The sequence below is a fragment of the Leuresthes tenuis genome, unplaced genomic scaffold, assembly GCF_036924035.1.
Source record: "Leuresthes tenuis unplaced genomic scaffold, fLeuTen1.0.hap1 SCAF_21, whole genome shotgun sequence".
NCBI lineage: Eukaryota > Metazoa > Chordata > Actinopteri > Atheriniformes > Atherinopsidae > Leuresthes > Leuresthes tenuis.
In genome coordinates, this window is record NW_027325375.1 from 16,491,753 (window position 1) to 16,514,680 (window position 22,928).

At 43.7% G+C, this 22,928-nt stretch overlaps 12 non-coding genes across 12 annotated transcripts; all 12 read left to right on the forward strand.

Moving 5' to 3' along the window:
• The first annotated feature begins 722 nt into the window (after positions 1 to 722).
• Positions 723 to 795, forward strand: trnam-cau (transfer RNA methionine (anticodon CAU)). The gene has a single exon. It is a non-coding gene; the product is annotated as a tRNA-Met (tRNA).
• Positions 796 to 2,709: 1,914 nt separating this feature from the next.
• trnam-cau (transfer RNA methionine (anticodon CAU)) lies at positions 2,710 to 2,782 on the forward strand. Its single transcript has one exon. It is a non-coding gene; the product is annotated as a tRNA-Met (tRNA).
• A 1,914-nt stretch (positions 2,783 to 4,696) lies between these two features.
• trnam-cau (transfer RNA methionine (anticodon CAU)) lies at positions 4,697 to 4,769 on the forward strand. Its single transcript has one exon. It is a non-coding gene; the product is annotated as a tRNA-Met (tRNA).
• A 1,914-nt stretch (positions 4,770 to 6,683) lies between these two features.
• Positions 6,684 to 6,756, forward strand: trnam-cau (transfer RNA methionine (anticodon CAU)). Its single transcript has one exon. It is a non-coding gene; the product is annotated as a tRNA-Met (tRNA).
• Positions 6,757 to 8,670: 1,914 nt separating this feature from the next.
• Positions 8,671 to 8,743, forward strand: trnam-cau (transfer RNA methionine (anticodon CAU)). Its single transcript has one exon. It is a non-coding gene; the product is annotated as a tRNA-Met (tRNA).
• A 1,914-nt stretch (positions 8,744 to 10,657) lies between these two features.
• Positions 10,658 to 10,730, forward strand: trnam-cau (transfer RNA methionine (anticodon CAU)). The gene has a single exon. It is a non-coding gene; the product is annotated as a tRNA-Met (tRNA).
• Positions 10,731 to 12,644: 1,914 nt separating this feature from the next.
• trnam-cau (transfer RNA methionine (anticodon CAU)) lies at positions 12,645 to 12,717 on the forward strand. Its single transcript has one exon. It is a non-coding gene; the product is annotated as a tRNA-Met (tRNA).
• Positions 12,718 to 14,631: 1,914 nt separating this feature from the next.
• Positions 14,632 to 14,704, forward strand: trnam-cau (transfer RNA methionine (anticodon CAU)). Its single transcript has one exon. It is a non-coding gene; the product is annotated as a tRNA-Met (tRNA).
• A 1,914-nt stretch (positions 14,705 to 16,618) lies between these two features.
• Positions 16,619 to 16,691, forward strand: trnam-cau (transfer RNA methionine (anticodon CAU)). Its single transcript has one exon. It is a non-coding gene; the product is annotated as a tRNA-Met (tRNA).
• Positions 16,692 to 18,594: 1,903 nt separating this feature from the next.
• On the forward strand, positions 18,595 to 18,667 carry trnam-cau (transfer RNA methionine (anticodon CAU)). The gene has a single exon. It is a non-coding gene; the product is annotated as a tRNA-Met (tRNA).
• Positions 18,668 to 20,580: 1,913 nt separating this feature from the next.
• trnam-cau (transfer RNA methionine (anticodon CAU)) lies at positions 20,581 to 20,653 on the forward strand. The gene has a single exon. It is a non-coding gene; the product is annotated as a tRNA-Met (tRNA).
• Positions 20,654 to 22,566: 1,913 nt separating this feature from the next.
• trnam-cau (transfer RNA methionine (anticodon CAU)) lies at positions 22,567 to 22,639 on the forward strand. Its single transcript has one exon. It is a non-coding gene; the product is annotated as a tRNA-Met (tRNA).
• Positions 22,640 to 22,928: the final 289 nt, after the last annotated feature.

A 22,928-nucleotide genomic window follows, 5' to 3' on the forward strand; every position in this document is an offset into this window, starting at 1 on the left:
TCTGACTGATGTGCAGTTGGCAGCGTTTCAGTGGCATAATTTCAAGGTCGTGAGTTCGACCCTCACACGGGGTAGATGTTTTGATGTGGTGTCTATCGCACCTCACCTCAGTCACAGCTTGAAAGTTGGTGCGCACAAGTGGCTCCGGTTGATTTCTGTTGTGGATGCAGAAAATCAACTTGGAAGCTCAATCACGCCTAAGTGTGGAAGGTGTCAAATACAAGTTATGGAGATTCAAAAAGATATTCTCGTAGAAGAACCTTGTAATCTGGTGTCAAACACAATCAATGGGGATTCACGCCATCTCTCTTTAAGAAAAGCGTTGCAATCAGATCTTTGTCGTCTTTCAGTTTCTGCTCTCCTTATTATCCGCTGAAACTTGTCAAGTCAGACAAATTTTCCTTGGGTTTTGCCGTTACTGTCATAATAGAATATGCAGTGTGACAAAAGCACCTTTGCAGACTCTCCTTCTCTTGATATAGACTGACATGGGGCAAGTCAATCTAGTTTATCCAACGTGAAACTACCACTTTTGCAACTTTCCATAAACTTTCAAAATGAGAAGAAAAGCCAGATGAAGAAACTTGTGAGTTGAGTGTTTAACCTTTAGTCTAAACAACAGGTCATTTGAAGGACTACTTTTAGCAAAGTCTGCAGGACTAATGAATCAGTGTGGGAAAGTGAGTCTACCCTCACAATACATGTATTTTCAAGCTTTTCAGGCCTCGTTGGCGCAGTAGGCAGCGCGTCAGTCTCATAATCTGAAGGTCGTGAGTTCAACCCTCACACGGGGCATTGATTTTGATTAAAGGGTCAATAGCGCTTACCCTCAGTTACAGCTGGAAAGTTGCTGGCCACAAGTGCCTCCGGTTGCTCTCTGTGTTAGCTGCAGAAAGCCCACTGGGAAGGTCAATCACTCCAGAGTGTGGAAGGTGTAAAACACAAGTTATGGGGATTCGAACCATCTCTCCTTCAGAAAAATCTTGCAACTTACTGTCTAACATCATTTATGGAGATTCGAACAATCTCTTTATTGGAAAAGCGCTGCAGACTGACTGATGTGCAGTAAGCAGCATGTCAGGTTGTGAGCTCGAACCTCACACGGGGCACATGTTTTCATGTGGTGTCCATAGCGCTTCCCCTCACTTACAGCTGGAAAGTTGGTGGGCACAAGTGGCTCTGATTGCTTTCTGTTGTATCTACAGAACGTCAACTTGGAAGCTCAATCACTCCAATCTGTGGAAGGTGTCAAATACAAGTTATTGGGAATCGAAACATCACTCTCTTAGAAAAACCTTCCAATCTCAAACACAAGTTATGGGGATTCAAACCATCTCTCTTGAAGAAAAGCCTTGCAATCTCACTTATTTACAGTCAATGTACAGCCAAAATTTGTCTCTGTGGTGGCTGCAGAAAGCCCATTCGGAAGGTCTATCACTCCAAACTGTGGAAGCTGTCAAATAAAAGTAAAGGGGATGCGAAACATCACTCTCTTAAAAAAGCCTTCCAATCTGGTGTCAAACACAAGTTATGGGGGATTCAATCTAACTGATGTGCAGTAGGCATAATTTCAAGGTCGTGAGTTCGACCTTGCAATCTGGTGTCAAACACACATTTTGGGGATTCGAACCATCTCTCTTTTAGAAAAGTGTTTTAACCTGACTGATGTGGAGTAGGCAGCGTATCAGTGGCATCATCCCAAGGTCGTGAGTTCGACCCTCACACGGGGCAGATGTTTTGATGGGGGCTCTATAGCACTTCACCTCAGTTACAGCTGTAAAGTTGGTGGGTACAAGTTGCTCTGGTTGCTCTCTGTTGTGGCTGCAGAAAGCCCACTCTGAAGCTCAATGACTCTCAACTGTGGAAGGTGTCAAATACAAGTTATTGGGATTCGAAAAACATCACTCCCTCAGAAAAGCCTTTCAACCTGGTGTCAAACACAATTTATGTGGATTCAAACCATCTCTCTTTAAGAAAAGCATTGCAATCTGACTGATGTGCAGTTGGCAGCGTTTCAGTGGCATAATTTCAAGGTCGTGAGTTCGACCCTCACACGGGGTAGATGTTTTGATGTGGTGTCTATCGCACCTCACCTCAGTCACAGCTTGAAAGTTGGTGCGCACAAGTGGCTCCGGTTGATTTCTGTTGTGGATGCAGAAAATCAACTTGGAAGCTCAATCACGCCTAAGTGTGGAAGGTGTCAAATACAAGTTATGGAGATTCAAAAAGATATTCTCGTAGAAGAACCTTGTAATCTGGTGTCAAACACAATCAATGGGGATTCACGCCATCTCTCTTTAAGAAAAGCGTTGCAATCAGATCTTTGTCGTCTTTCAGTTTCTGCTCTCCTTATTATCCGCTGAAACTTGTCAAGTCAGACAAATTTTCCTTGGGTTTTGCCGTTACTGTCATAATAGAATATGCAGTGTGACAAAAGCACCTTTGCAGACTCTCCTTCTCTTGATATAGACTGACATGGGGCAAGTCAATCTAGTTTATCCAACGTGAAACTACCACTTTTGCAACTTTCCATAAACTTTCAAAATGAGAAGAAAAGCCAGATGAAGAAACTTGTGAGTTGAGTGTTTAACCTTTAGTCTAAACAACAGGTCATTTGAAGGACTACTTTTAGCAAAGTCTGCAGGACTAATGAATCAGTGTGGGAAAGTGAGTCTACCCTCACAATACATGTATTTTCAAGCTTTTCAGGCCTCGTTGGCGCAGTAGGCAGCGCGTCAGTCTCATAATCTGAAGGTCGTGAGTTCAACCCTCACACGGGGCATTGATTTTGATTAAAGGGTCAATAGCGCTTACCCTCAGTTACAGCTGGAAAGTTGCTGGCCACAAGTGCCTCCGGTTGCTCTCTGTGTTAGCTGCAGAAAGCCCACTGGGAAGGTCAATCACTCCAGAGTGTGGAAGGTGTAAAACACAAGTTATGGGGATTCGAACCATCTCTCCTTCAGAAAAATCTTGCAACTTACTGTCTAACATCATTTATGGAGATTCGAACAATCTCTTTATTGGAAAAGCGCTGCAGACTGACTGATGTGCAGTAAGCAGCATGTCAGGTTGTGAGCTCGAACCTCACACGGGGCAGATGTTTTCATGTGGTGTCCATAGCGCTTCCCCTCACTTACAGCTGGAAAGTTGGTGGGCACAAGTGGCTCTGATTGCTTTCTGTTGTATCTACAGAACGTCAACTTGGAAGCTCAATCACTCCAATCTGTGGAAGGTGTCAAATACAAGTTATTGGGATTCGAAACATCACTCTCTTAGAAAAACCTTCCAATCTCAAACACAAGTTATGGGGATTCAAACCATCTCTCTTGAAGAAAAGCCTTGCAATCTCACTTATTTACAGTCAATGTACAGCCAAAATTTGTCTCTGTGGTGGCTGCAGAAAGCCCATTCGGAAGGTCTATCACTCCAAACTGTGGAAGCTGTCAAATAAAAGTAAAGGGGATGCGAAACATCACTCTCTTAAAAAAGCCTTCCAATCTGGTGTCAAACACAAGTTATGGGGGATTCAATCTAACTGATGTGCAGTAGGCATAATTTCAAGGTCGTGAGTTCGACCTTGCAATCTGGTGTCAAACACACATTTTGGGGATTCGAACCATCTCTCTTTTAGAAAAGTGTTTTAACCTGACTGATGTGGAGTAGGCAGCGTATCAGTGGCATCATCCCAAGGTCGGGAGTTCGACCCTCACACGGGGCAGATGTTTTGATGGGGGCTCTATAGCACTTCACCTCAGTTACAGCTGTAAAGTTGGTGGGTACAAGTTGCTCTGGTTGCTCTCTGTTGTGGCTGCAGAAAGCCCACTCTGAAGCTCAATGACTCTCAACTGTGGAAGGTGTCAAATACAAGTTATTGGGATTCGAAAAACATCACTCCCTCAGAAAAGCCTTTCAACCTGGTGTCAAACACAATTTATGTGGATTCAAACCATCTCTCTTTAAGAAAAGCATTGCAATCTGACTGATGTGCAGTTGGCAGCGTTTCAGTGGCATAATTTCAAGGTCGTGAGTTCGACCCTCACACGGGGTAGATGTTTTGATGTGGTGTCTATCGCACCTCACCTCAGTCACAGCTTGAAAGTTGGTGCGCACAAGTGGCTCCGGTTGATTTCTGTTGTGGATGCAGAAAATCAACTTGGAAGCTCAATCACGCCTAAGTGTGGAAGGTGTCAAATACAAGTTATGGAGATTCAAAAAGATATTCTCGTAGAAGAACCTTGTAATCTGGTGTCAAACACAATCAATGGGGATTCACGCCATCTCTCTTTAAGAAAAGCGTTGCAATCAGATCTTTGTCGTCTTTCAGTTTCTGCTCTCCTTATTATCCGCTGAAACTTGTCAAGTCAGACAAATTTTCCTTGGGTTTTGCCGTTACTGTCATAATAGAATATGCAGTGTGACAAAAGCACCTTTGCAGACTCTCCTTCTCTTGATATAGACTGACATGGGGCAAGTCAATCTAGTTTATCCAACGTGAAACTACCACTTTTGCAACTTTCCATAAACTTTCAAAATGAGAAGAAAAGCCAGATGAAGAAACTTGTGAGTTGAGTGTTTAACCTTTAGTCTAAACAACAGGTCATTTGAAGGACTACTTTTAGCAAAGTCTGCAGGACTAATGAATCAGTGTGGGAAAGTGAGTCTACCCTCACAATACATGTATTTTCAAGCTTTTCAGGCCTCGTTGGCGCAGTAGGCAGCGCGTCAGTCTCATAATCTGAAGGTCGTGAGTTCAACCCTCACACGGGGCATTGATTTTGATTAAAGGGTCAATAGCGCTTACCCTCAGTTACAGCTGGAAAGTTGCTGGCCACAAGTGCCTCCGGTTGCTCTCTGTGTTAGCTGCAGAAAGCCCACTGGGAAGGTCAATCACTCCAGAGTGTGGAAGGTGTAAAACACAAGTTATGGGGATTCGAACCATCTCTCCTTCAGAAAAATCTTGCAACTTACTGTCTAACATCATTTATGGAGATTCGAACAATCTCTTTATTGGAAAAGCGCTGCAGACTGACTGATGTGCAGTAAGCAGCATGTCAGGTTGTGAGCTCGAACCTCACACGGGGCAGATGTTTTCATGTGGTGTCCATAGCGCTTCCCCTCACTTACAGCTGGAAAGTTGGTGGGCACAAGTGGCTCTGATTGCTTTCTGTTGTATCTACAGAACGTCAACTTGGAAGCTCAATCACTCCAATCTGTGGAAGGTGTCAAATACAAGTTATTGGGATTCGAAACATCACTCTCTTAGAAAAACCTTCCAATCTCAAACACAAGTTATGGGGATTCAAACCATCTCTCTTGAAGAAAAGCCTTGCAATCTCACTTATTTACAGTCAATGTACAGCCAAAATTTGTCTCTGTGGTGGCTGCAGAAAGCCCATTCGGAAGGTCTATCACTCCAAACTGTGGAAGCTGTCAAATAAAAGTAAAGGGGATGCGAAACATCACTCTCTTAAAAAAGCCTTCCAATCTGGTGTCAAACACAAGTTATGGGGGATTCAATCTAACTGATGTGCAGTAGGCATAATTTCAAGGTCGTGAGTTCGACCTTGCAATCTGGTGTCAAACACACATTTTGGGGATTCGAACCATCTCTCTTTTAGAAAAGTGTTTTAACCTGACTGATGTGGAGTAGGCAGCGTATCAGTGGCATCATCCCAAGGTCGGGAGTTCGACCCTCACACGGGGCAGATGTTTTGATGGGGGCTCTATAGCACTTCACCTCAGTTACAGCTGTAAAGTTGGTGGGTACAAGTTGCTCTGGTTGCTCTCTGTTGTGGCTGCAGAAAGCCCACTCTGAAGCTCAATGACTCTCAACTGTGGAAGGTGTCAAATACAAGTTATTGGGATTCGAAAAACATCACTCCCTCAGAAAAGCCTTTCAACCTGGTGTCAAACACAATTTATGTGGATTCAAACCATCTCTCTTTAAGAAAAGCATTGCAATCTGACTGATGTGCAGTTGGCAGCGTTTCAGTGGCATAATTTCAAGGTCGTGAGTTCGACCCTCACACGGGGTAGATGTTTTGATGTGGTGTCTATCGCACCTCACCTCAGTCACAGCTTGAAAGTTGGTGCGCACAAGTGGCTCCGGTTGATTTCTGTTGTGGATGCAGAAAATCAACTTGGAAGCTCAATCACGCCTAAGTGTGGAAGGTGTCAAATACAAGTTATGGAGATTCAAAAAGATATTCTCGTAGAAGAACCTTGTAATCTGGTGTCAAACACAATCAATGGGGATTCACGCCATCTCTCTTTAAGAAAAGCGTTGCAATCAGATCTTTGTCGTCTTTCAGTTTCTGCTCTCCTTATTATCCGCTGAAACTTGTCAAGTCAGACAAATTTTCCTTGGGTTTTGCCGTTACTGTCATAATAGAATATGCAGTGTGACAAAAGCACCTTTGCAGACTCTCCTTCTCTTGATATAGACTGACATGGGGCAAGTCAATCTAGTTTATCCAACGTGAAACTACCACTTTTGCAACTTTCCATAAACTTTCAAAATGAGAAGAAAAGCCAGATGAAGAAACTTGTGAGTTGAGTGTTTAACCTTTAGTCTAAACAACAGGTCATTTGAAGGACTACTTTTAGCAAAGTCTGCAGGACTAATGAATCAGTGTGGGAAAGTGAGTCTACCCTCACAATACATGTATTTTCAAGCTTTTCAGGCCTCGTTGGCGCAGTAGGCAGCGCGTCAGTCTCATAATCTGAAGGTCGTGAGTTCAACCCTCACACGGGGCATTGATTTTGATTAAAGGGTCAATAGCGCTTACCCTCAGTTACAGCTGGAAAGTTGCTGGCCACAAGTGCCTCCGGTTGCTCTCTGTGTTAGCTGCAGAAAGCCCACTGGGAAGGTCAATCACTCCAGAGTGTGGAAGGTGTAAAACACAAGTTATGGGGATTCGAACCATCTCTCCTTCAGAAAAATCTTGCAACTTACTGTCTAACATCATTTATGGAGATTCGAACAATCTCTTTATTGGAAAAGCGCTGCAGACTGACTGATGTGCAGTAAGCAGCATGTCAGGTTGTGAGCTCGAACCTCACACGGGGCAGATGTTTTCATGTGGTGTCCATAGCGCTTCCCCTCACTTACAGCTGGAAAGTTGGTGGGCACAAGTGGCTCTGATTGCTTTCTGTTGTATCTACAGAACGTCAACTTGGAAGCTCAATCACTCCAATCTGTGGAAGGTGTCAAATACAAGTTATTGGGAATCGAAACATCACTCTCTTAGAAAAACCTTCCAATCTCAAACACAAGTTATGGGGATTCAAACCATCTCTCTTGAAGAAAAGCCTTGCAATCTCACTTATTTACAGTCAATGTACAGCCAAAATTTGTCTCTGTGGTGGCTGCAGAAAGCCCATTCGGAAGGTCTATCACTCCAAACTGTGGAAGCTGTCAAATAAAAGTAAAGGGGATGCGAAACATCACTCTCTTAAAAAAGCCTTCCAATCTGGTGTCAAACACAAGTTATGGGGGATTCAATCTAACTGATGTGCAGTAGGCATAATTTCAAGGTCGTGAGTTCGACCTTGCAATCTGGTGTCAAACACACATTTTGGGGATTCGAACCATCTCTCTTTTAGAAAAGTGTTTTAACCTGACTGATGTGGAGTAGGCAGCGTATCAGTGGCATCATCCCAAGGTCGGGAGTTCGACCCTCACACGGGGCAGATGTTTTGATGGGGGCTCTATAGCACTTCACCTCAGTTACAGCTGTAAAGTTGGTGGGTACAAGTTGCTCTGGTTGCTCTCTGTTGTGGCTGCAGAAAGCCCACTCTGAAGCTCAATGACTCTCAACTGTGGAAGGTGTCAAATACAAGTTATTGGGATTCGAAAAACATCACTCCCTCAGAAAAGCCTTTCAACCTGGTGTCAAACACAATTTATGTGGATTCAAACCATCTCTCTTTAAGAAAAGCATTGCAATCTGACTGATGTGCAGTTGGCAGCGTTTCAGTGGCATAATTTCAAGGTCGTGAGTTCGACCCTCACACGGGGTAGATGTTTTGATGTGGTGTCTATCGCACCTCACCTCAGTCACAGCTTGAAAGTTGGTGCGCACAAGTGGCTCCGGTTGATTTCTGTTGTGGATGCAGAAAATCAACTTGGAAGCTCAATCACGCCTAAGTGTGGAAGGTGTCAAATACAAGTTATGGAGATTCAAAAAGATATTCTCGTAGAAGAACCTTGTAATCTGGTGTCAAACACAATCAATGGGGATTCACGCCATCTCTCTTTAAGAAAAGCGTTGCAATCAGATCTTTGTCGTCTTTCAGTTTCTGCTCTCCTTATTATCCGCTGAAACTTGTCAAGTCAGACAAATTTTCCTTGGGTTTTGCCGTTACTGTCATAATAGAATATGCAGTGTGACAAAAGCACCTTTGCAGACTCTCCTTCTCTTGATATAGACTGACATGGGGCAAGTCAATCTAGTTTATCCAACGTGAAACTACCACTTTTGCAACTTTCCATAAACTTTCAAAATGAGAAGAAAAGCCAGATGAAGAAACTTGTGAGTTGAGTGTTTAACCTTTAGTCTAAACAACAGGTCATTTGAAGGACTACTTTTAGCAAAGTCTGCAGGACTAATGAATCAGTGTGGGAAAGTGAGTCTACCCTCACAATACATGTATTTTCAAGCTTTTCAGGCCTCGTTGGCGCAGTAGGCAGCGCGTCAGTCTCATAATCTGAAGGTCGTGAGTTCAACCCTCACACGGGGCATTGATTTTGATTAAAGGGTCAATAGCGCTTACCCTCAGTTACAGCTGGAAAGTTGCTGGCCACAAGTGCCTCCGGTTGCTCTCTGTGTTAGCTGCAGAAAGCCCACTGGGAAGGTCAATCACTCCAGAGTGTGGAAGGTGTAAAACACAAGTTATGGGGATTCGAACCATCTCTCCTTCAGAAAAATCTTGCAACTTACTGTCTAACATCATTTATGGAGATTCGAACAATCTCTTTATTGGAAAAGCGCTGCAGACTGACTGATGTGCAGTAAGCAGCATGTCAGGTTGTGAGCTCGAACCTCACACGGGGCAGATGTTTTCATGTGGTGTCCATAGCGCTTCCCCTCACTTACAGCTGGAAAGTTGGTGGGCACAAGTGGCTCTGATTGCTTTCTGTTGTATCTACAGAACGTCAACTTGGAAGCTCAATCACTCCAATCTGTGGAAGGTGTCAAATACAAGTTATTGGGATTCGAAACATCACTCTCTTAGAAAAACCTTCCAATCTCAAACACAAGTTATGGGGATTCAAACCATCTCTCTTGAAGAAAAGCCTTGCAATCTCACTTATTTACAGTCAATGTACAGCCAAAATTTGTCTCTGTGGTGGCTGCAGAAAGCCCATTCGGAAGGTCTATCACTCCAAACTGTGGAAGCTGTCAAATAAAAGTAAAGGGGATGCGAAACATCACTCTCTTAAAAAAGCCTTCCAATCTGGTGTCAAACACAAGTTATGGGGGATTCAATCTAACTGATGTGCAGTAGGCATAATTTCAAGGTCGTGAGTTCGACCTTGCAATCTGGTGTCAAACACACATTTTGGGGATTCGAACCATCTCTCTTTTAGAAAAGTGTTTTAACCTGACTGATGTGGAGTAGGCAGCGTATCAGTGGCATCATCCCAAGGTCGGGAGTTCGACCCTCACACGGGGCAGATGTTTTGATGGGGGCTCTATAGCACTTCACCTCAGTTACAGCTGTAAAGTTGGTGGGTACAAGTTGCTCTGGTTGCTCTCTGTTGTGGCTGCAGAAAGCCCACTCTGAAGCTCAATGACTCTCAACTGTGGAAGGTGTCAAATACAAGTTATTGGGATTCGAAAAACATCACTCCCTCAGAAAAGCCTTTCAACCTGGTGTCAAACACAATTTATGTGGATTCAAACCATCTCTCTTTAAGAAAAGCATTGCAATCTGACTGATGTGCAGTTGGCAGCGTTTCAGTGGCATAATTTCAAGGTCGTGAGTTCGACCCTCACACGGGGTAGATGTTTTGATGTGGTGTCTATCGCACCTCACCTCAGTCACAGCTTGAAAGTTGGTGCGCACAAGTGGCTCCGGTTGATTTCTGTTGTGGATGCAGAAAATCAACTTGGAAGCTCAATCACGCCTAAGTGTGGAAGGTGTCAAATACAAGTTATGGAGATTCAAAAAGATATTCTCGTAGAAGAACCTTGTAATCTGGTGTCAAACACAATCAATGGGGATTCACGCCATCTCTCTTTAAGAAAAGCGTTGCAATCAGATCTTTGTCGTCTTTCAGTTTCTGCTCTCCTTATTATCCGCTGAAACTTGTCAAGTCAGACAAATTTTCCTTGGGTTTTGCCGTTACTGTCATAATAGAATATGCAGTGTGACAAAAGCACCTTTGCAGACTCTCCTTCTCTTGATATAGACTGACATGGGGCAAGTCAATCTAGTTTATCCAACGTGAAACTACCACTTTTGCAACTTTCCATAAACTTTCAAAATGAGAAGAAAAGCCAGATGAAGAAACTTGTGAGTTGAGTGTTTAACCTTTAGTCTAAACAACAGGTCATTTGAAGGACTACTTTTAGCAAAGTCTGCAGGACTAATGAATCAGTGTGGGAAAGTGAGTCTACCCTCACAATACATGTATTTTCAAGCTTTTCAGGCCTCGTTGGCGCAGTAGGCAGCGCGTCAGTCTCATAATCTGAAGGTCGTGAGTTCAACCCTCACACGGGGCATTGATTTTGATTAAAGGGTCAATAGCGCTTACCCTCAGTTACAGCTGGAAAGTTGCTGGCCACAAGTGCCTCCGGTTGCTCTCTGTGTTAGCTGCAGAAAGCCCACTGGGAAGGTCAATCACTCCAGAGTGTGGAAGGTGTAAAACACAAGTTATGGGGATTCGAACCATCTCTCCTTCAGAAAAATCTTGCAACTTACTGTCTAACATCATTTATGGAGATTCGAACAATCTCTTTATTGGAAAAGCGCTGCAGACTGACTGATGTGCAGTAAGCAGCATGTCAGGTTGTGAGCTCGAACCTCACACGGGGCAGATGTTTTCATGTGGTGTCCATAGCGCTTCCCCTCACTTACAGCTGGAAAGTTGGTGGGCACAAGTGGCTCTGATTGCTTTCTGTTGTATCTACAGAACGTCAACTTGGAAGCTCAATCACTCCAATCTGTGGAAGGTGTCAAATACAAGTTATTGGGAATCGAAACATCACTCTCTTAGAAAAACCTTCCAATCTCAAACACAAGTTATGGGGATTCAAACCATCTCTCTTGAAGAAAAGCCTTGCAATCTCACTTATTTACAGTCAATGTACAGCCAAAATTTGTCTCTGTGGTGGCTGCAGAAAGCCCATTCGGAAGGTCTATCACTCCAAACTGTGGAAGCTGTCAAATAAAAGTAAAGGGGATGCGAAACATCACTCTCTTAAAAAAGCCTTCCAATCTGGTGTCAAACACAAGTTATGGGGGATTCAATCTAACTGATGTGCAGTAGGCATAATTTCAAGGTCGTGAGTTCGACCTTGCAATCTGGTGTCAAACACACATTTTGGGGATTCGAACCATCTCTCTTTTAGAAAAGTGTTTTAACCTGACTGATGTGGAGTAGGCAGCGTATCAGTGGCATCATCCCAAGGTCGGGAGTTCGACCCTCACACGGGGCAGATGTTTTGATGGGGGCTCTATAGCACTTCACCTCAGTTACAGCTGTAAAGTTGGTGGGTACAAGTTGCTCTGGTTGCTCTCTGTTGTGGCTGCAGAAAGCCCACTCTGAAGCTCAATGACTCTCAACTGTGGAAGGTGTCAAATACAAGTTATTGGGATTCGAAAAACATCACTCCCTCAGAAAAGCCTTTCAACCTGGTGTCAAACACAATTTATGTGGATTCAAACCATCTCTCTTTAAGAAAAGCATTGCAATCTGACTGATGTGCAGTTGGCAGCGTTTCAGTGGCATAATTTCAAGGTCGTGAGTTCGACCCTCACACGGGGTAGATGTTTTGATGTGGTGTCTATCGCACCTCACCTCAGTCACAGCTTGAAAGTTGGTGCGCACAAGTGGCTCCGGTTGATTTCTGTTGTGGATGCAGAAAATCAACTTGGAAGCTCAATCACGCCTAAGTGTGGAAGGTGTCAAATACAAGTTATGGAGATTCAAAAAGATATTCTCGTAGAAGAACCTTGTAATCTGGTGTCAAACACAATCAATGGGGATTCACGCCATCTCTCTTTAAGAAAAGCGTTGCAATCAGATCTTTGTCGTCTTTCAGTTTCTGCTCTCCTTATTATCCGCTGAAACTTGTCAAGTCAGACAAATTTTCCTTGGGTTTTGCCGTTACTGTCATAATAGAATATGCAGTGTGACAAAAGCACCTTTGCAGACTCTCCTTCTCTTGATATAGACTGACATGGGGCAAGTCAATCTAGTTTATCCAACGTGAAACTACCACTTTTGCAACTTTCCATAAACTTTCAAAATGAGAAGAAAAGCCAGATGAAGAAACTTGTGAGTTGAGTGTTTAACCTTTAGTCTAAACAACAGGTCATTTGAAGGACTACTTTTAGCAAAGTCTGCAGGACTAATGAATCAGTGTGGGAAAGTGAGTCTACCCTCACAATACATGTATTTTCAAGCTTTTCAGGCCTCGTTGGCGCAGTAGGCAGCGCGTCAGTCTCATAATCTGAAGGTCGTGAGTTCAACCCTCACACGGGGCATTGATTTTGATTAAAGGGTCAATAGCGCTTACCCTCAGTTACAGCTGGAAAGTTGCTGGCCACAAGTGCCTCCGGTTGCTCTCTGTGTTAGCTGCAGAAAGCCCACTGGGAAGGTCAATCACTCCAGAGTGTGGAAGGTGTAAAACACAAGTTATGGGGATTCGAACCATCTCTCCTTCAGAAAAATCTTGCAACTTACTGTCTAACATCATTTATGGAGATTCGAACAATCTCTTTATTGGAAAAGCGCTGCAGACTGACTGATGTGCAGTAAGCAGCATGTCAGGTTGTGAGCTCGAACCTCACACGGGGCAGATGTTTTCATGTGGTGTCCATAGCGCTTCCCCTCACTTACAGCTGGAAAGTTGGTGGGCACAAGTGGCTCTGATTGCTTTCTGTTGTATCTACAGAACGTCAACTTGGAAGCTCAATCACTCCAATCTGTGGAAGGTGTCAAATACAAGTTATTGGGAATCGAAACATCACTCTCTTAGAAAAACCTTCCAATCTCAAACACAAGTTATGGGGATTCAAACCATCTCTCTTGAAGAAAAGCCTTGCAATCTCACTTATTTACAGTCAATGTACAGCCAAAATTTGTCTCTGTGGTGGCTGCAGAAAGCCCATTCGGAAGGTCTATCACTCCAAACTGTGGAAGCTGTCAAATAAAAGTAAAGGGGATGCGAAACATCACTCTCTTAAAAAAGCCTTCCAATCTGGTGTCAAACACAAGTTATGGGGGATTCAATCTAACTGATGTGCAGTAGGCATAATTTCAAGGTCGTGAGTTCGACCTTGCAATCTGGTGTCAAACACACATTTTGGGGATTCGAACCATCTCTCTTTTAGAAAAGTGTTTTAACCTGACTGATGTGGAGTAGGCAGCGTATCAGTGGCATCATCCCAAGGTCGGGAATTCGACCCTCACACGGGGCAGATGTTTTGATGGGGGCTCTATAGCACTTCACCTCAGTTACAGCTGTAAAGTTGGTGGGTACAAGTTGCTCTGGTTGCTCTCTGTTGTGGCTGCAGAAAGCCCACTCTGAAGCTCAATGACTCTCAACTGTGGAAGGTGTCAAATACAAGTTATTGGGATTCGAAAAACATCACTCCCTCAGAAAAGCCTTTCAACCTGGTGTCAAACACAATTTATGTGGATTCAAACCATCTCTCTTTAAGAAAAGCATTGCAATCTGACTGATGTGCAGTTGGCAGCGTTTCAGTGGCATAATTTCAAGGTCGTGAGTTCGACCCTCACACGGGGTAGATGTTTTGATGTGGTGTCTATCGCACCTCACCTCAGTCACAGCTTGAAAGTTGGTGCGCACAAGTGGCTCCGGTTGATTTCTGTTGTGGATGCAGAAAATCAACTTGGAAGCTCAATCACGCCTAAGTGTGGAAGGTGTCAAATACAAGTTATGGAGATTCAAAAAGATATTCTCGTAGAAGAACCTTGTAATCTGGTGTCAAACACAATCAATGGGGATTCACGCCATCTCTCTTTAAGAAAAGCGTTGCAATCAGATCTTTGTCGTCTTTCAGTTTCTGCTCTCCTTATTATCCGCTGAAACTTGTCAAGTCAGACAAATTTTCCTTGGGTTTTGCCGTTACTGTCATAATAGAATATGCAGTGTGACAAAAGCACCTTTGCAGACTCTCCTTCTCTTGATATAGACTGACATGGGGCAAGTCAATCTAGTTTATCCAACGTGAAACTACCACTTTTGCAACTTTCCATAAACTTTCAAAATGAGAAGAAAAGCCAGATGAAGAAACTTGTGAGTTGAGTGTTTAACCTTTAGTCTAAACAACAGGTCATTTGAAGGACTACTTTTAGCAAAGTCTGCAGGACTAATGAATCAGTGTGGGAAAGTGAGTCTACCCTCACAATACATGTATTTTCAAGCTTTTCAGGCCTCGTTGGCGCAGTAGGCAGCGCGTCAGTCTCATAATCTGAAGGTCGTGAGTTCAACCCTCACACGGGGCATTGATTTTGATTAAAGGGTCAATAGCGCTTACCCTCAGTTACAGCTGGAAAGTTGCTGGCCACAAGTGCCTCCGGTTGCTCTCTGTGTTAGCTGCAGAAAGCCCACTGGGAAGGTCAATCACTCCAGAGTGTGGAAGGTGTAAAACACAAGTTATGGGGATTCGAACCATCTCTCCTTCAGAAAAATCTTGCAACTTACTGTCTAACATCATTTATGGAGATTCGAACAATCTCTTTATTGGAAAAGCGCTGCAGACTGACTGATGTGCAGTAAGCAGCATGTCAGGTTGTGAGCTCGAACCTCACACGGGGCACATGTTTTCATGTGGTGTCCATAGCGCTTCCCCTCACTTACAGCTGGAAAGTTGGTGGGCACAAGTGGCTCTGATTGCTTTCTGTTGTATCTACAGAACGTCAACTTGGAAGCTCAATCACTCCAATCTGTGGAAGGTGTCAAATACAAGTTATTGGGAATCGAAACATCACTCTCTTAGAAAAACCTTCCAATCTCAAACACAAGTTATGGGGATTCAAACCATCTCTCTTGAAGAAAAGCCTTGCAATCTCACTTATTTACAGTCAATGTACAGCCAAAATTTGTCTCTGTGGTGGCTGCAGAAAGCCCATTCGGAAGGTCTATCACTCCAAACTGTGGAAGCTGTCAAATAAAAGTAAAGGGGATGCGAAACATCACTCTCTTAAAAAAGCCTTCCAATCTGGTGTCAAACACAAGTTATGGGGGATTCAATCTAACTGATGTGCAGTAGGCATAATTTCAAGGTCGTGAGTTCGACCTTGCAATCTGGTGTCAAACACACATTTTGGGGATTCGAACCATCTCTCTTTTAGAAAAGTGTTTTAACCTGACTGATGTGGAGTAGGCAGCGTATCAGTGGCATCATCCCAAGGTCGTGAGTTCGACCCTCACACGGGGCAGATGTTTTGATGGGGGCTCTATAGCACTTCACCTCAGTTACAGCTGTAAAGTTGGTGGGTACAAGTTGCTCTGGTTGCTCTCTGTTGTGGCTGCAGAAAGCCCACTCTGAAGCTCAATGACTCTCAACTGTGGAAGGTGTCAAATACAAGTTATTGGGATTCGAAAAACATCACTCCCTCAGAAAAGCCTTTCAACCTGGTGTCAAACACAATTTATGTGGATTCAAACCATCTCTCTTTAAGAAAAGCATTGCAATCTGACTGATGTGCAGTTGGCAGCGTTTCAGTGGCATAATTTCAAGGTCGTGAGTTCGACCCTCACACGGGGTAGATGTTTTGATGTGGTGTCTATCGCACCTCACCTCAGTCACAGCTTGAAAGTTGGTGCGCACAAGTGGCTCCGGTTGATTTCTGTTGTGGATGCAGAAAATCAACTTGGAAGCTCAATCACGCCTAAGTGTGGAAGGTGTCAAATACAAGTTATGGAGATTCAAAAAGATATTCTCGTAGAAGAACCTTGTAATCTGGTGTCAAACACAATCAATGGGGATTCACGCCATCTCTCTTTAAGAAAAGCGTTGCAATCAGATCTTTGTCGTCTTTCAGTTTCTGCTCTCCTTATTATCCGCTGAAACTTGTCAAGTCAGACAAATTTTCCTTGGGTTTTGCCGTTACTGTCATAATAGAATATGCAGTGTGACAAAAGCACCTTTGCAGACTCTCCTTCTCTTGATATAGACTGACATGGGGCAAGTCAATCTAGTTTATCCAACGTGAAACTACCACTTTTGCAACTTTCCATAAACTTTCAAAATGAGAAGAAAAGCCAGATGAAGAAACTTGTGAGTTGAGTGTTTAACCTTTAGTCTAAACAACAGGTCATTTGAAGGACTACTTTTAGCAAAGTCTGCAGGACTAATGAATCAGTGTGGGAAAGTGAGTCTACCCTCACAATACATGTATTTTCAAGCTTTTCAGGCCTCGTTGGCGCAGTAGGCAGCGCGTCAGTCTCATAATCTGAAGGTCGTGAGTTCAACCCTCACACGGGGCATTGATTTTGATTAAAGGGTCAATAGCGCTTACCCTCAGTTACAGCTGGAAAGTTGCTGGCCACAAGTGCCTCCGGTTGCTCTCTGTGTTAGCTGCAGAAAGCCCACTGGGAAGGTCAATCACTCCAGAGTGTGGAAGGTGTAAAACACAAGTTATGGGGATTCGAACCATCTCTCCTTCAGAAAAATCTTGCAACTTACTGTCTAACATCATTTATGGAGATTCGAACAATCTCTTTATTGGAAAAGCGCTGCAGACTGACTGATGTGCAGTAAGCAGCATGTCAGGTTGTGAGCTCGAACCTCACACGGGGCAGATGTTTTCATGTGGTGTCCATAGCGCTTCCCCTCACTTACAGCTGGAAAGTTGGTGGCTCTGATTGCTTTCTGTTGTATCTACAGAACGTCAACTTGGAAGCTCAATCACTACAATCTGTGGAAGGTGTCAAATACAAGTTATGGGGATTCGAAACATCACTCTCTTAGAAAAACCTTCCAATCTCAAACACAAGTTATGGGGATTCAAACCATCTCTCTTGAAGAAAAGCCTTTCAATCTCACTTATTTACAGTCAATGTACAGCCAAAATTTGTCTCTGTGGTGGCTGCAGAAAGCCCATTCGGAAGGTCTATCACTCCAAACTGTGGAAGCTGTCAAATAAAAGTAAAGGGGATGCGAAACATCACTCTCTTAAAAAAGCCTTCCAATCTGGTGTCAAACACAAGTTATGGGGATTCAATCTAACTGATGTGCAGTAGGCATAATTTCAAGGTCGTGAGTTCGACCTTGCAATCTGGTGTCAAACACACATTTTGGGGATTCGAACCATCTCTCTTTTAGAAAAGTGTTTTAACCTGACTGATGTGGAGTAGGCAGCGTATCAGTGGCATCATCCCAAGGTCGGGAGTTCGACCCTCACACGGGGCAGATGTTTTGATGGGGGCTCTATAGCACTTCACCTCAGTTACAGCTGTAAAGTTGGTGGGTACAAGTTGCTCTGGTTGCTCTCTGTTGTGGCTGCAGAAAGCCCACTCTGAAGCTCAATGACTCTCAACTGTGGAAGGTGTCAAATACAAGTTATTGGGATTCGAAAAACATCACTCCCTCAGAAAAGCCTTTCAACCTTGTGTCAAACACAATTTATGTGGATTCAAACCATCTCTCTTTAAGAATAGCATTGCAATCTGACTGATGCGCAGTTGGCAGCGTTTCAGTGGCATAATTTCAAGGTCGTGAGCTCGACCCTCACACGGGGTAGATGTTTTGATGTGGTGTCTATCGCACCTCACCTCAGTCACAGCTTGAAAGTTGGTGGGCACAAGTGGCTCCGGTTGATTTCTGTTGTGGATGCAGAAAATCAACTTGGAAGCTCAATCACGCCTAAGTGTGGAAGGTGTCAAATACAAGTTATGGAGATTCAAAAAGATATTCTCGTAGAAGAACCTTGTAATCTGGTGTCAAACACAATCAATGGGGATTCACGCCATCTCTCTTTAAGAAAAGCGTTGCAATCAGATCTTTGTCGTCTTTCAGTTTCTGCTCTCCTTATTATCCGCTGAAACTTGTCAAGTCAGACAAATTTTCCTTGGGTTTTGCCGTTACTGTCATAATAGAATATGCAGTGTGACAAAAGCACCTTTGCAGACTCTCCTTCTCTTGATATAGACTGACATGGGGCAAGTCAATCTAGTTTATCCAACGTGAAACTACCACTTTTGCAACTTTCCATAAACTTTCAAAATGAGAAGAAAAGCCAGATGAAGAAACTTGTGAGTTGAGTGTTTAACCTTTAGTCTAAACAACAGGTCATTTGAAGGACTACTTTTAGCAAAGTCTGCAGGACTAATGAATCAGTGTGGGAAAGTGAGTCTACCCTCACAATACATGTATTTTCAAGCTTTTCAGGCCTCGTTGGCGCAGTAGGCAGCGCGTCAGTCTCATAATCTGAAGGTCGTGAGTTCAACCCTCACACGGGGCATTGATTTTGATTAAAGGGTCAATAGCGCTTACCCTCAGTTACAGCTGGAAAGTTGCTGGCCACAAGTGCCTCCGGTTGCTCTCTGTGTTAGCTGCAGAAAGCCCACTGGGAAGGTCAATCACTCCAGAGTATGGAAGGTGTAAAACACAAGTTATGGGGATTCGAACCATCTCTCCTTCAGAAAAATCTTGCAACTTACTGTCTAACATCATTTATGGAGATTCGAACAATCTCTTTATTGGAAAAGCGCTGCAGACTGACTGATGTGCAGTAAGCAGCATGTCAGGTTGTGAGCTCGAACCTCACACGGGGCAGATGTTTTGATGTGGTGTCCATAGCGCTTCCCCTCACTTACAGCTGGAAAGTTGGTGGGCACAAGTGGCTCTGATTGCTTTCTGTTGTATCTACAGAACGTCAACTTGGAAGCTCAATCACTCCAATCTGTGGAAGGTGTCAAATACAAGTTATGGGGATTCGAAACATCACTCTCTTAGAAAAACCTTCCAATCTCAAACACAAGTTATGGGGATTCAAACCATCTCTCTTGAAGAAAAGCCTTGCAATCTCACTTATTTACAGTCAATGTACAGCCAAAATTTGTCTCTGTGGTGGCTGCAGAAAGCCCATTCGGAAGGTCTATCACTCCTAACTGTGGAAGCTGTCAAATAAAAGTAAAGGGGATGCGAAACATCACTCTCTTAAAAAAGCCTTCCAATCTGGTGTCAAACACAAGTTATGGGGATTCAATCTAACTGATGTGCAGTAGGCATAATTTCAAGGTCGTGAGTTCGACCTTGCAATCTGGTGTCAAACACACATTTTGGGGATTCGAACCATCTCTCTTTTAGAAAAGGGTTTTAACCTGACTGATGTGGAGTAGGCAGCGTATCAGTGGCATCATCCCAAGGTCGGGAGTTCGACCCTCACACGGGGCAGATGTTTTGATGGGGACTCTATAGCACTTCACCTCAGTTACAGCTGTAAAGTTGGTGGGTACAAGTTGCTCTGGTTGCTCTCTGTTGTGGCTGCAGAAAGCCCACTCTGAAGCTCAATGACTCTCAACTGTGGAAGGTGTCAAATACAAGTTATTGGGATTCGAAAAACATCACTCCCTCAGAAAAGCCTTTCAACCTGGTGTCAAACACAGTTTATGTGGATTCAAACCATCTCTCTTTAAGAAAAGCATTGCAATCTGACTGATGCGCAGTTGGCAGCGTTTCAGTGGCATAATTTCAAGGTCGTGAGCTCGACCCTCACACGGGGTAGATGTTTTGATGTGGTGTCTATCGCACCTCACCTCAGTCACAGCTTGAAAGTTGGTGGGCACAAGTGGCTCCGGTTGATTTCTGTTGTGGATGCAGAAAATCAACTTGGAAGCTCAATCACGCCTAAGTGTGGAAGGTGTCAAATACAAGTTATGGAGATTCAAAAAGATATTCTCGTAGAAGAACCTTGTAATCTGGTGTCAAACACAATCAATGGGGATTCACGCCATCTCTCTTTAAGAAAAGCGTTGCAATCAGATCTTTGTCGTCTTTCAGTTTCTGCTCTCCTTATTATCCGCTGAAACTTGTCAAGTCAGACAAATTTTCCTTGGGTTTTGCCGTTACTGTCATAATAGAATATGCAGTGTGACAAAAGCACCTTTGCAGACTCTCCTTCTCTTGATATAGACTGACATGGGGCAAGTCAATCTAGTTTATCCAACGTGAAACTACCACTTTTGCAACTTTCCATAAACTTTCAAAATGAGAAGAAAAGCCAGATGAAGAAACTTGTGAGTTGAGTGTTTAACCTTTAGTCTAAACAACAGGTCATTTGAAGGACTACTTTTAGCAAAGTCTGCAGGACTAATGAATCAGTGTGGGAAAGTGAGTCTACCCTCACAATACATGTATTTTCAAGCTTTTCAGGCCTCGTTGGCGCAGTAGGCAGCGCGTCAGTCTCATAATCTGAAGGTCGTGAGTTCAACCCTCACACGGGGCATTGATTTTGATTAAAGGGTCAATAGCGCTTACCCTCAGTTACAGCTGGAAAGTTGCTGGCCACAAGTGCCTCCGGTTGCTCTCTGTGTTAGCTGCAGAAAGCCCACTGGGAAGGTCAATCACTCCAGAGTATGGAAGGTGTAAAACACAAGTTATGGGGATTCGAACCATCTCTCCTTCAGAAAAATCTTGCAACTTACTGTCTAACATCATTTATGGAGATTCGAACAATCTCTTTATTGGAAAAGCGCTGCAGACTGACTGATGTGCAGTAAGCAGCATGTCAGGTTGTGAGCTCGAACCTCACACGGGGCAGATGTTTTGATGTGGTGTCCATAGCGCTTCCCCTCACTTACAGCTGGAAAGTTGGTGGGCACAAGTGGCTCTGATTGCTTTCTGTTGTATCTACAGAACGTCAACTTGGAAGCTCAATCACTCCAATCTGTGGAAGGTGTCAAATACAAGTTATGGGGATTCGAAACATCACTCTCTTAGAAAAACCTTCCAATCTCAAACACAAGTTATGGGGATTCAAACCATCTCTCTTGAAGAAAAGCCTTGCAATCTCACTTATTTACAGTCAATGTACAGCCAAAATTTGTCTCTGTGGTGGCTGCAGAAAGCCCATTCGGAAGGTCTATCACTCCTAACTGTGGAAGCTGTCAAATAAAAGTAAAGGGGATGCGAAACATCACTCTCTTAAAAAAGCCTTCCAATCTGGTGTCAAACACAAGTTATGGGGATTCAATCTAACTGATGTGCAGTAGGCATAATTTCAAGGTCGTGAGTTCGACCTTGCAATCTGGTGTCAAACACACATTTTGGGGATTCGAACCATCTCTCTTTTAGAAAAGGGTTTTAACCTGACTGATGTGGAGTAGGCAGCGTATCAGTGGCATCATCCCAAGGTCGGGAGTTCGACCCTCACACGGGGCAGATGTTTTGATGGGGACTCTATAGCACTTCACCTCAGTTACAGCTGTAAAGTTGGTGGGTACAAGTTGCTCTGGTTGCTCTCTGTTGTGGCTGCAGAAAGCCCACTCTGAAGCTCAATGACTCTCAACTGTGGAAGGTGTCAAATACAAGTTATTGGGATTCGAAAAACATCACTCCCTCAGAAAAGCCTTTCAACCTGGTGTCAAACACAGTTTATGTGGATTCAAACCACCTCTCTTTAAGAAAAGCATTGCAATCTGACTGATGTGCAGTTGGCAGCGTTTCAGTGGCATAATTTCAAGGTCGTGAGCTCGACCCTCACACGGGGTAGATGTTTTGATGTGGTGTCTATCGCACCTCACCTCAGTCACAGCTTGAAAGTTGGTGGGCACAAGTGGCTCCGGTTGATTTCTGTTGTGGATGCAGAAAATCAACTTGGAAGCTCAATCACGCCTAAGTGTGGAAGGTGTCAAAAACAAGTTATGGAGATTCAAAAAGATATTCTCGTAGAAGAACCTTGTAATCTGGTGTCAAACACAATCAATGGGGATTCACGCCATCTCTCTTTAAGAAAAGCGTTGCAATCAGATCTTTGTCGTCTTTCAGTTTCTGCTCTCCTTATTATCCGCTGAAACTTGTCAAGTCAGACAAATTTTCCTTGGGTTTTGCCGTTACTGTCATAATAGAATATGCAGTGTGACAAAAGCACCTTTGCAGACTCTCCTTCTCTTGATATAGACTGACATGGGGCAAGTCAATCTAGTTTATCCAACGTGAAACTACCACTTTTGCAACTTTCCATAAACTTTCAAAATGAGAAGAAAAGCCAGATGAAGAAACTTGTGAGTTGAGTGTTTAACCTTTAGTCTAAACAACAGGTCATTTGAAGGACTACTTTTAGCAAAGTCTGCAGGACTAATGAATCAGTGTGGGAAAGTGAGTCTACCCTCACAATACATGTATTTTCAAGCTTTCCAGGCCTCGTTGGCGCAGTAGGCAGCGCGTCAGTCTCATAACCTGAAGGTCGTGAGTTCAACCCTCACACGGGGCATTGATTTTGATTAAAGGGTCAATAGCGCTTACCCTCAGTTACAGCTGGAAAGTTGCTGGCCACAAGTGCCTCCGGTTGCTCTCTGTGTTAGCTGCAGAAAGCCCACTGGGAAGGTCAATCACTCCAGAGTGTGGAAGGTGTAAAACACAAGTTATGGGGATTCGAACCATCTCTCCTTCAGAAAAATCTTGCAACTTACTGTCTAACATCATTTATGGAGATTCGAACAATCTCTTTATTGGAAAAGCGCTGCAGACTGACTGATGTGCAGTAAGCAGCATGTCAGGTT